The 12,219-nt window shown below is 35.3% G+C and overlaps 1 long non-coding RNA gene across 1 annotated transcript; it reads left to right on the plus strand.

Annotated features, from left to right (window-relative positions):
• On the plus strand, window positions 694–12,013 carry LOC110256750. The gene is made up of 3 exons (XR_002338672.1): window positions 694–798; window positions 1,811–1,918; window positions 11,895–12,013. It is a non-coding gene; the product is annotated as an uncharacterized LOC110256750 (long non-coding RNA).

A 12,219-nucleotide genomic window follows, 5' to 3' on the forward strand; every position in this document is an offset into this window, starting at 1 on the left:
AGGTAAAGTTCTGTGTGACACTTGCTTTAGTCACGAAAGTGGAGCATACACTGACCCATAAATTTTGTTTGTTATACTGGGTGGGAATTTAGAGTCCCTGAATGGAAGCCCCAGCTTTTCAACCACATTTTTCTCTGGGATGCTTCAGTTTACTCAAATGTGTATTGTCAGTGCTCATCCTGGTGTACAAGCAGAGATCTGCTTCACTCCTCTTTTCTGCCTAAGTGCTCAGAGAAAGCAGAGGCTATCAAGTTCAGAGGGTACTTTTTTCTTTAGTAATCTGCATATGAATTTTTTAAGGCATTCCTGTTTCTGGATATTCCTTTTTGTTTTTCATGAAATGTAAACTCTTATATATGTAGAAATAATATAATTTGTAAATCCTAGAAATTAAAAATATTCACAATCAAAATTCATACTTGAGGAGGAAAGGCAAAAGAGGACACGATATGATTGCATAGATGTAGCAGTTCTTTTGCCCTGAGAATTACAGGATAATATCTGTTAGTATAAAATAATATAATAAATGATCACATTTCTTACAAGCCAGACAATCCTAACATATTTGGTGGTTTGAAAAGCTGTGTTGTATTTTTCAGTCCAAAAGCCAGTTGTGTTTATAGCATGGTCTGCTTGTAATTGCCAGTATCTGAATTTCCAGTCTTTCCAATAATAATCTGGGCTTCCTTCTGGCAGCTGCTGGTTATATGATATGTGGATGGGAAACAGCAGGGGGAATAAGTGGCTCAGAAAACATTTGCACCTGGAAACAGATTCCAAAGAATTCTGGGCTTTCAGGTAAGGAAGAAAAAAATCTGTATTCTTTTATTTTGACTTTAAATGCATTAGATGTTTTCCTCTAAATTATTAATATTTAAATAAATTTTCAAAACTGAAATAATGGTATTTCATTGAAAAATATAACTAATGAATTCTAATTTTAAAAGATTTATGTAGAAAACTTATTCTAGATTTTTAAAAATTGTCAGTAATGTGCTAAGAATTAAGATGAAAAATGTGAAAAATACATTATTTCCTGTTCTTCCCCCTACTTTCCAAATATTAATCATGTTACCAACCCATCCATTACTTTTTACTTTGGGTGTAAATCTGCTGTTTTTGGAGAAAAAAAATGGAACAGGGAGAGAAAACAAGGATAAAAGTGTACATGGTTACTTTGTACCACAGAGTAGTAATATAATATAAGATTGTCTGCCTGCATCAATTTTCCCAAATAAGACTTGCTATTTTCCAAAGGAGACAGGTTGGGGGATGGGAGGATGGACTGGAGGTTTGGGATGGAGGTTTTATTACAACTATAAATGTAATAAAATTAATTGAATAATAAAAAAATAAAAGGAAAAGAATGATTTTCTATTTTCATTTTCATACCTTTAGCAACTCTTTGGGTTTGCCACATATTTTTAAACAGTGTATTGCTCATATTTCTTGTAAGGGAAAGCCATAAAATGCAACATCATAAAACTTGGGCTGTAGAAGAGTAATCTGAAATATAGTCTTTCACTTATTGGCTGTGATCACAGGCACATTTCCTGTTTCCTCAGCTCTACAATGTGCGTAGTTACACACATCTCGAAGATGTTTTATGGACATGGAATGAAGTGGTGCTTAGAAGCAGGTAACATGGTATTAGCTAACACATAGGGACTGTAGAATCAATGTTAGCTCTCATGACCTGGATGTCCCTTCAGAGGGCTTTTTTTTAAGTCCATAATTTAAAACATAACAATAACTTTCTTATTACTAATAGAGAATTAACACAAGTTTTATCCATTTTTGTTTCATGCAGTTTTGATGAAATGATAAAATATGATCTTCCAAAGTATTGACTTCATTGTGAAGAAAACAGGACAAAAGAAAACTTACTATGTGAGCTATTCCCAGGGAACCATTATTGGTATGCTAAGAGAATCTGATTTTGCTGTAATTTTTATTTTAAAAGTAATAAAGACAATATTTCTTTTAAAAAATAATTTACTTTAGAAATCATACAGGGGGAGGGATAGACTGGAGATTTGGGATGGAAATGTTCTAGAATTCGGTTGTGATGATGGTTGTACAACTATACATATAATAAAATTCATTGAATTAAAAATAGTCTGAATACTCCCATTACCCCAGAATAAATTAGTATCTCTGATATCAAATGAAATGAACCAAATTAAAGGACAAAATATTTCATTTTGAAGGAAAAAAACTATTATAGTTTATTATTTAAAATCTCCCAGGAGTTCCTGACGTGGTGCAGTGGAAACGAATCCGACTAGGTACCATGAAGTTGCAGGTTCAATCCCTGGCCTCGCTCAGTGGGTTAAGGATCTGGCCTTGCCATGAGTGTGGTGTAGGTGACAGACGCAGCCTAGATATTGCGTTGCTGTGGCTCTGGCATAGGCAGGTGGCTACAGTTCTGTTTGGACTCTTGCCTGGGAACCTCCATATGCCATGGGTGCAGTCCTAAAAAAATGAAAATTAAAAAAAACTCCCAGAAAAAACTTTGGTGCAGAAACACTGTTTTTTAGCCCATTCATTTACATTATGTAATTAATTTTTCAGAATTAATTTTCTGAAAAAAAAAAACTTGCTCAATATTTTCTAAATTATAAAAATAATTTATATTTTATATTATTTAAGTTTAATTTTAAAAATAAGTTGAGCTGTAGATAAAAATTCATTGTATTTTATTATTATCAAAGGAACACTAATTTAAGCTAAGCATGCAGTGCTATTGCATAAGATATAATCTTAAATTTTAAAAACAACTTTATCAAGATATTTTTATGTCATAAAATGCACCCACTTCAAGAGTTCAATTCGATGATTTTTAGTAACTTACTATCATCTTAAATCGATTTTAGAACATTTTCATTCATCCAACAAGATTCTTCATATCCATTTATAATTAATCACTATTCTTACCTCCGTCCCGTGGCAACTGCTAATTTACTTTATATCTCTATAAGTTTGGCATTTCTGGAAATTTCATATAAATGAAATTGCACAACAGAAAAAAAGAAATCATAAATATTCACTATAATGATTTAGAACATACTGACAAGCCAAAAAGGAGCAAATTTAAACACCCAGTGATAATTGTTTTATTTAGGTGTATAGTCTTTTCAAATATAAACAATAGATACCATCACATTTTACCATGATCTTTCCAATTATACCATATATTTTGAACAAGACATATGTATTAGACTCACCTGAACATCTCTGCAAATACAGTTTCCAAGACTGACGACTTGGCTGTGTTTTAAAGTTTATTCCTTATAGTGTTCTCTTAATAGCGAGTTGAGGTGTTAATATTCTTTAGGAACAATGTGAAGTTTGGTTACTCTGGCTGCTATGAGCAATTATATTCTGCTGCCAAGTAAGGTCGCTCTGTGCATTGCCTGGGATCCCTCTAGGGTGGCATGAGGCTAGTTAATTTTCATACTGGAAATCTAATAAAAACTAGACATTCCCAAACCTTTCACCTGTCCAGGAAAACATTTCTTTTTTTTTTCTTTTTTTTTTTGAATTTTATTTGTTTTTTATTATTATTTTTAATAGTTATTTCCCCAATACAATTTTTTTTTACTGTAGAGCATGGTGACCCAGTTACACGTACATGTACACATTCTATTTTCACATATTATGATGCTTCATCATAAGTGACTAGACATAGTTCCCAGTACTACACAGCAGGATCTTTGGAATGCTTATCCATTCCAAAGGCAATAGTTTGCATATATTAACCCCAGGATCCCCAACCACCCCACTCCCTCCTCCTCACCCTTGGCAACCACAAGTCTGTTCTCCAAGTCCATAATTTTCTTTTCTGTGGAAGGGTTCATTTGTGCCATATATTAGATTCCAGATATAAGTGATATCATATGGTATTTGTCTTTCTCTTTCTGACATACTCCACTCAGTATGAGAGTCTCTAGTTCCATCCATGTTGCTGCAAATGGCATTATTTTGTTCTTTTTATGGCTGAGTAGTATTCCATTGTGTATATATACCACATCTTCCGAAGCCAATCATCTGTTAATGGACATTTGGGTTGTTTCCATGTCTTGGCTATTGTGAATAGAGCTGAAATGAACATGCGGGTGCATGTGTCTTTTTTAAGGACAGTTTTCTCTGGATATATGCCCAAGATCCCAAGTTGCTGTGGCTCTGGTGTAGGCTGGCAGCTACAGCTCCAATTAGACCCCTACCTAGCCTGGGAACCTCCATATGCCTCAGGTGCAGCCCTAGAAAAGGCAAAAAGAAAAAAAACAAAACAAACAACAAAAAAAAAAAACCTTGTTTTCCAGTTGATTCCATGTTTCTCTTTTCTTCTTTTCTTTTTTGGGTTGGATGGTTTCCATTTATTTTATGCTTGAGTACTTTTCTTTTCAGTTTTTGTGAATGTAATGTTTGGTTTTGATTTGTGGTTGCCCTGTTTTTTAACCACATTAAGCCCTTCCTATATCTGCTTGCTTTTGCCTGATAGTCATATAGGCTCAGACACAGCATTAAAATAAAAAAAAGAATCTATATTTTCTTACTTTCCTTCCCCACATTGTATGATTTTGATGTCTTTTTTTTTTTAACATCTTCATGTTTAGATCTGTATGCTGACTTATTTAAGTGATTGCTTTCCAATTGTGGTTTTCTCCATCTTAATTCTTCTTTTTCTCTTTTTTCTCTCTCTCTCTTTTTTTTTAATTTTGAGAAGCCCTTTCAGTATTTCTTTTATAATGGGTTTAGTATTGCTGTACTCTTTTAGCTTTTGTTTGTTGGAGAAATTCTTTATTTCCCCTTCTAATTTAAATGATATTCTTGCTGGATAGAGGATCCTACATTGCAGATTTTTTTCCTTCAGCACTTTAAATATATCTTGCCACTCTCTTCTGGCCTGTAGTGTTTCTGTAAAGAAATCAGCTGATAGCCCTATAGGGGTTCCCTTATAATTAATGCTTTGCTTTTCTCTTGCTGCCTTTAGAATCCTCTCTTTATCTTTAACTTTTGTCATTTTTATTATAATATGTCTTGATGTGGGCCTGTTTGGGTTAAGCTTGTTTGGGGCCCTCTGTGCTTCCTGTATCTTGATATGAGTGTGCTTTAGATTTAGAAATTTTTCAGCCATAATTTCTTCAAATATATTTTCAATCCCCTTTTCTTTTTCTTTTCCTTCTGGAATTCCTATTATGCATAGATTGGCCCGCTTTATATTATCCCATAGGTTCTTATGTTGCTTTTATGTTTTTTCATTTGGTTTTCTGTCTGCTGTCCCGATTGGATGATTTCCATTATTTTATCTTCCACATCACTAATTCATTCCTCTGCATTATTCATTCTGCTCTTTATTGCCTTAAGCTCAGTTTGTATCTCTGCAAATGAATTTTCTAGTTTTTCTTGGCTCCTCCTTATATTTTCTAGTTCCTTTCTAAAGGAATCTGCATTACTGTTAATATCCTCTCTTAATTCCTTCAGTATTTTCAATACCTCCCTTTTGAACTCAATGTCTGACAGACTGCGGAGGTCTGTTTTGTTGTTGACTGCTTTAGGTGAATTCTCCTGTTCCTTCTTCATCTTGCTTGTGAGTTCGGGGAAGCCAAACAGTAGTCTTGTAAGGCTACTTCTATGCAAGAATACCCCTTTGTAATTTTTGGGGGGTTACTATTTATTTTTGGTGTGGGAGTTTGAATATTTTCTGTCTCTTTCTTTGGTGTTAGCAGGCTGTTGTTCCCAGGATGCTCAGTGTGTTTTCACTGATATGTTCTTTTTCTTTTTTTTTTTTTTTGTCTTTTTGTCTTTTGTTGTTGTTGTTGTTGTTGCTATTTCTTGGGCCGCTCCCGTGGCATATGGAGGTTCCCAGGCTAGGGGTCGAATCGGAGCTGTAGCCACAGGCCTATGCCAGAGCCACAGCAACGCGGTATCCGAGCAGCGTCTGCAACCTACACCACAGCTCACGGCAACGCCGGATCGTCAGCCCACTGAGCAAGGGCAGGGACTGAACCCGCAACTCATGGTTCCTAGTCGGATTTGTTAACCACTGTGCCACGACGGGAACTCCTTTTTTTTTTTTTTTTTTTTTGATATGTTCTTTATATATATTTATTAGCTGGGATTCTTTCATAAGAGGAAAATTTCTTCACATACTATTTGCCTACCTTAACTGAGCAATTCTTTCCCTCAGCCAATTTCCAAAATTATTTTTTCTTATTTTAATATCTAATGCATGTATGTTTTTATGTGTATTTGATGTTTAAATTCAGTGCAATTTTTATCCTATTGATATTAATTATCCCTTTTATTGATTGTGAGAGCCCCTATCAATTGGCTTCCAAGTCCTTTAGACCAAAACTTTATCTTACTTCCCCTGCTCTGGAATCAATTATTTCTCTAAGAAGTCCTGGCTCCTTTTACTTGGTAATACAAAATCATATTCTACTAGTAAGGGTGATTGTTGTTATTGGGGTAGTCATTGTTGTTACTGGGGTGGTCTTTTCAATGAAGAGAAATAATTTTTAAAGATAAAATACAGCAGGAGCTCATATACATTCTTCTGTCAATTTAAAAAAATATCAGTTCTTCATCTCCTTGTCTACCATGATAGCAGTGAGCACATAATGCTTGAACTTTTGTAGTAGCAACTTAAATAGTTTTCCTTTTTCCAGATTCTATGCTTAACATTCCAAGCTAATCCCTAAGATCTTTTCAATTCTTCAACCTCTTAAATTCAAATTCTTCAACCCGCCATCCCAAATCCCTACAGAGCTAGAATTACTTATCCAAACTAGTTCCTCTCCAACTACTTTAACTAGTAGCCTTCATACCAGTCAAACTATCTCTTCATCATGCCTCACATGAACCTCTTAACTTGCACCATCACATTGTTATTCACATTCCCCTCCAAAATTCTTCCTAATTTATTTTGGGATTGAAAGTAAGTACCTATGTTCTGTGCAAACTCATCTGAAGAGGAATATATATAAACAGAGAACTATGTTGTAATCTAAAACCTACTAGAAATAACATGACTTATATTTTTAAAAATCATGATATTCCAAAATTAAATATACCGAAGGAGTTCCCTGGTGGCTCAGTGGGTTAAGGATCTGGATTGTCACTGCTGTGGTGTAAGTTCTCACCCTGGCCCAGGGAACTTCTGCATGCCGTGAGCACAGCTAAGAAAAAATAAAACAAAGTAAAAGATATCTAAACGTTACCTACTTTAATCCTATCATTCTCCATGTAAGGATATCAAAGTTCATAGACATTGCCCGTGTTAATGATATACAAATGGCCTTGTCAAGGCTGAAATCCACATTCTCTAATCTAAGTACCCTTCTCTTTTTGATACACCAAACTAATGTAAATTGCTGTTATATTTTCATAATTCAATATTTCTAGAGTTACCTGAGGGAGGAAATGGGGGCTCTGAGGATTTTATAAAGCGTTATTCAGAGTTATACTGGATATCTGAGTTCTTAAGCTCTACACAGACATAGAGGAAGAGAAAAATGCCAGTTGAATGTGACCTTTCTCTGAACATGTGAAAGAGAGTAGAAGTGGTTAGATATATGTTAGGATGAAAAAGAAAGAATTGAGGGGAGAAAAAAGTGAAGCACAAAAGATATTGGAAGGTACAGGAAGGGATTTGCACTTCTAGATGCAAACTTCATCTCCTCTGCCAGGTCTCAGTTTGTCATTGTCCTAGCCCTTCTCAAGGAGACCAAATTGAAAAGCCATATAGACTGAGCCAAACAGGGAAAAATATTCAAGGCATGCAAAGAGGATGCCACACTAAAATTTCCTTTTGAAAATAGCACTTAGAAAAACAAATTAAAATACAGATGAGATGACCTGTCTACTTAAATAACAGTCTAAGTAGGTTCCAAATGGGTTGCTCATAATAGTAGTGACTCCAAAAACCTCATCAAGAATATTCAGTTATAGCTAAAATAAACTGTAAAACAAGTCAGGGTATCATAACAAGTTGATATTATAGTAAATTCTATAGTAAGGACATATGGGAACCTAAAACTGAAAGTATTTTAGTCAATTTATAGGTAGAAAAGAATGTATAAAATATATTTTTTTTGAGAAAGTAGTATAACTAAATTACTATAAATATGACCTAGGAAGTCAGGGTGACCTGTGTTCAAGTTCTAGATCAACCCTTGATCAGATAGGAAAAGTTATCTTTCAGAACCTCAATTTCCTTCATGTTGGTTTTCAGCTCTACTGTCCCAGTGGCTTAGGGTTTGTGCTCAAGTAATCCTTACTATACTTAAGAATGGTCCCAGAGCAACAAGAGCAGTGATGCTGGAAATTCAGATATGCCAAAGAAGAGCCGTTTAAGTACTTTCCTTTTGTGACAAGATGAAAGTTCTCAACTTAATAATGAAAGGGAAAAAATCATATGCTGAAGTTGCTAACCTCTATGGTGAGAACCAATCTTCTGTACATCAGAATCATCTGGAGGGTTTATTCAAACACCAATTGCTAGGGCTAACACCAGAGTTCCTGATTCAGTAGGTCTGGGGTGAGTCTAAAAATCTGCATTTCCTGGAATTCCCTTCATGGCTCAGTGGTTAATGAACCCAACTAGGATCCTTGAGGATATGGGTTTGATTCTTGGTCTCGCTTAATGGGCTAAGGACCCAGTGTTGCCATGAGCTGTGGTGTAGGTCACAGACACAGTTCAGATCTGGTATAGACTGGCAGCTACAGCTCTGATTAGAGCCCTAGTCTGGGAAACTCCATATGCCATGGGTGTAGCCCTAAAAAGCAATAAATAAATAAATAAATATCTGCATTTCTAATAGTTTCCCAGGTGACACTGATGCTCCTGGTCAGGAATTTCTACTTTGAGTCACTGTTCTATGTCTGTTAAACTGACCATGTTTGATAATGTTCATGTGATTTCACTTTGCTATGCTTTATAATTAGAAACTCACAATTCAAAATGACTTATACCTATCATAATCTTTTATGGCATTAAATCTCTTGAATAGCGTATCTCTTATTAGGCACAATTCTCATATTCTACAATATGGTATAGCTTAGTGACTTTTACCTCCATGCTCATAAACTTTATCTATTAACTTCAGTTTATCCAGATATGCAGCAAAGGAGACAACTAAAATAATGGAGGAAAAAAATCCTGCACTGATATCATCTTAATAATATTAACAATATCTTCCGCCTAATGTTGATATTAATGATATTTCAATCTATAGCTACAAGATGCACTGATTAAAGTACAGATGCTGGTACCACTTAGCAAAAGTCGAAAATTTCCCATCTGCCTATAACATATTTTTGGCTACTTAAGTTATAAAATGATTTTTAAGTCAAATTGAGTTTTAATGACCTGATCCTATAGATATTCAAATTGCACACAGGTCCAGAAATCTATGCTATTAATCCAGAAATGCATTTTGTAGCTGTATCAGAATTGCTGCAAATCTACCAGTGTTTTATTTTCATAGCTCTAAAATTTAACTGTTCTATTAAATTAATTATGTAAGAGGCCAGAGAGAGGTAGCTTATTCTTAATTAAAAAAAACAGTTTTTAAAATAATTTTCATATTCACAATCTGTTTTAACTAAGAAGTGTTATAGGAACAATGCGGTTATCCAGATTTGCCACTAGAGGATAGATTTGGAGATTTGCTTGTTTTTTCCTCTGAATCCAAGGCATTTACTCTAATTCATCAATCGAGGGTGTTTGTGCTCATTTTACTTAGCATGTTAAACCTTATGTTAAAAATTGGGGAAATTTTATCCTAAAAAAAGGAAATTAAGTCTTAGAAAATTCACAAATGGAAGGTAGCTCTGCTAAATGTATATGGCATTACAACTCCTACAAAACTGGTAATGGTATTCTAATTATAGGATGTAAGGATGCTGAAGATGAATTTTGTGCACAAAATCTCAGCAAATAATGGAACCAGGATTTAAATTCAGGTCTGCTTGATTCCAAACCACAAGTTTTTCCAGTATTTCACACCAACAAAATCAAGTTCTAATACAAATAAATCTTTCACCTGAGCTCATGCTACATAGTACATTTTTATCTCTGTTACTGCGTTTACCACTTTGTTTTGAACAGTAGGTATGTGTGGAGTGTTTGTACCACTTCCTGTAAATTTATAAACTGCAAATTCAGGAAACCCCTGTTTTTTCTTACTATATTTTCTCTCCTGCATGGCACAGGCAGGTACATCGGAGCTCTTGTTTAGTTATTGAAGCATATCATTATATGCATTTGTAATTAATATCTTTACTAATTTTTCTTTTTAGTGCTGCACCTGTGGCATATGTAAGTTCCCAGGCTAGGGGTTGAATTAGAACTGCCATTACAAGTCTACACCACAGCCACAGCAATGCCAGATCCAAGCCACAAATCTGCAACCTATGCCACAGCTTGCAACAACGCTGGATCCTTAACCCACTGAGCGGGACCAGGGGTCGAACCCACATCCTCATGGATACTAGTCAGACTCTTAACCCACTGAGCCACAATGGGGACTCCCAATTTTTTTAACGAATTATTTAAAAATTAATTATTTTTTTCTCCAGGTCAATAATCTGTCCACTTCTGTAATGTGCCAGATTTTCTTTTTCTTTTTGATTTTTTTTTTTTTTAAGGCTGCACCTGCAGCATATGGAAGTTCCCAGGCTGGGGTTCACATCAGGGCTGCAGCTGCTGGTCTACACCACAGCTACCACAACTCAGGATCCAAGCTGCGTCTGCAAACTATACAACAGCTCATGGCAGTGCCACATTCTTAACCCACTGATTGAAGCCAGGGATCAAACCCACATCCTCATGGATACAAGTCAGGTTCTTTCTGCTGAGCCACAATGGGAACTCATGCTTATGTATTTATTTTTCCTTCCTCAAAGCTGGTTTCCAGCAGTGATGTCGCCCACCCAGGGCCTGTACAGCTGGCTAAGGAGCAAGTCCTAATTTTGTCCCAAATAAAACTTAATTCTCAACTTTCAGGTTGTGCATTTTTTTTTTATGTCAACAGAACTTTCATTATTTCAAGGTTTTGATTTAACCAACAGAGGCTTAATTCCTATATCAGATTCTCAGTTTCTTTTTAAAAAGTCTTTTCCTTCATGACATAACAGATCTATAGTAATAATATTCTTATATAGACATTCCTCAGAGATGTATGTTTGCTTCCAGACCACCACAACAAAGTAAATATTACAGTAAATTGAATCACATTTTTTGTTTTTCCCAGGGCATATAAAGACTATATTTACACTGTACAGTAGTCTATCAGGTGTGCAATAACATTATGTCCAAAAAAGCCCAATGTACATGCCTTAATTTAAAAATACATTATTGCTAAAAAAAAGAAAAAAGAAAAAAAAAAGCTATCTTCTGACAATGTAAGACTGCCTCAAAATTTCAATTTGTAAAAAGCACTTTATCTGAAAAGTACAGTAAATCCAAATGCAATAAAACATGCTATGCCCGTTACATAAAAAGAAGCACCAGACTCAAAATGGAATCAGTTTTACTAAACCCCATGTCTGCAACCAAGACTTAATTGTGGTTTCAGCCTCACCCTGGAATGAGAACATTAACCAGTCAGTCTGGAATTACTTAGTGAGCACTAATAAGGTAATCTACCTGATATACCTCTACCTTCACCAAAAGAAAGGTAATCTTGCCTGAAATAATCCTTTCCTTAGCTTATGACTTTTTTGTCCCACTCCCTTTTTGCTTTTCTTCCTTCAGTCTTTCCTTTTCTGCCACTCTTTGGAGCTTCTTTTGATTTCTTAGATGGGCTGCTGCTCAATGCATGAATTGCTGAATAAAGCTAATTATATCTTCAGATCTACTCAGCTGAATTTTGATTTTTTAACAGATTTTGTGCCAGTAGAGGAACTGAAGGAGATTTTCTATGGCTTTGAGGACAACAAGAAACACAGATATGATACACACGAACACTTTGAGTTCTTTGTCTTTCTCACCATTTCCAAGGACTGTAGTAGGTAAGTTCCTTTCATTTCTGAGCTCCAGTCTTTTTTGCAGTTAGATCAGAAGCTCCAACAAAGGGCGGGTCAGCTTGAGCTGGCAAATGGTTCTTCTTGGAGCCCAAGCCCCTCATCTTTATTTCAAACCACAATTCTTGTTTAATTGGTAGAAGCTCCTAGCCCTTGAATCTGCCCTAATATTCACTTGCAGACTGA

The sequence above is a fragment of the Sus scrofa genome, chromosome 14 (assembly GCF_000003025.6).
Source record: "Sus scrofa isolate TJ Tabasco breed Duroc chromosome 14, Sscrofa11.1, whole genome shotgun sequence".
NCBI lineage: Eukaryota > Metazoa > Chordata > Mammalia > Artiodactyla > Suidae > Sus > Sus scrofa.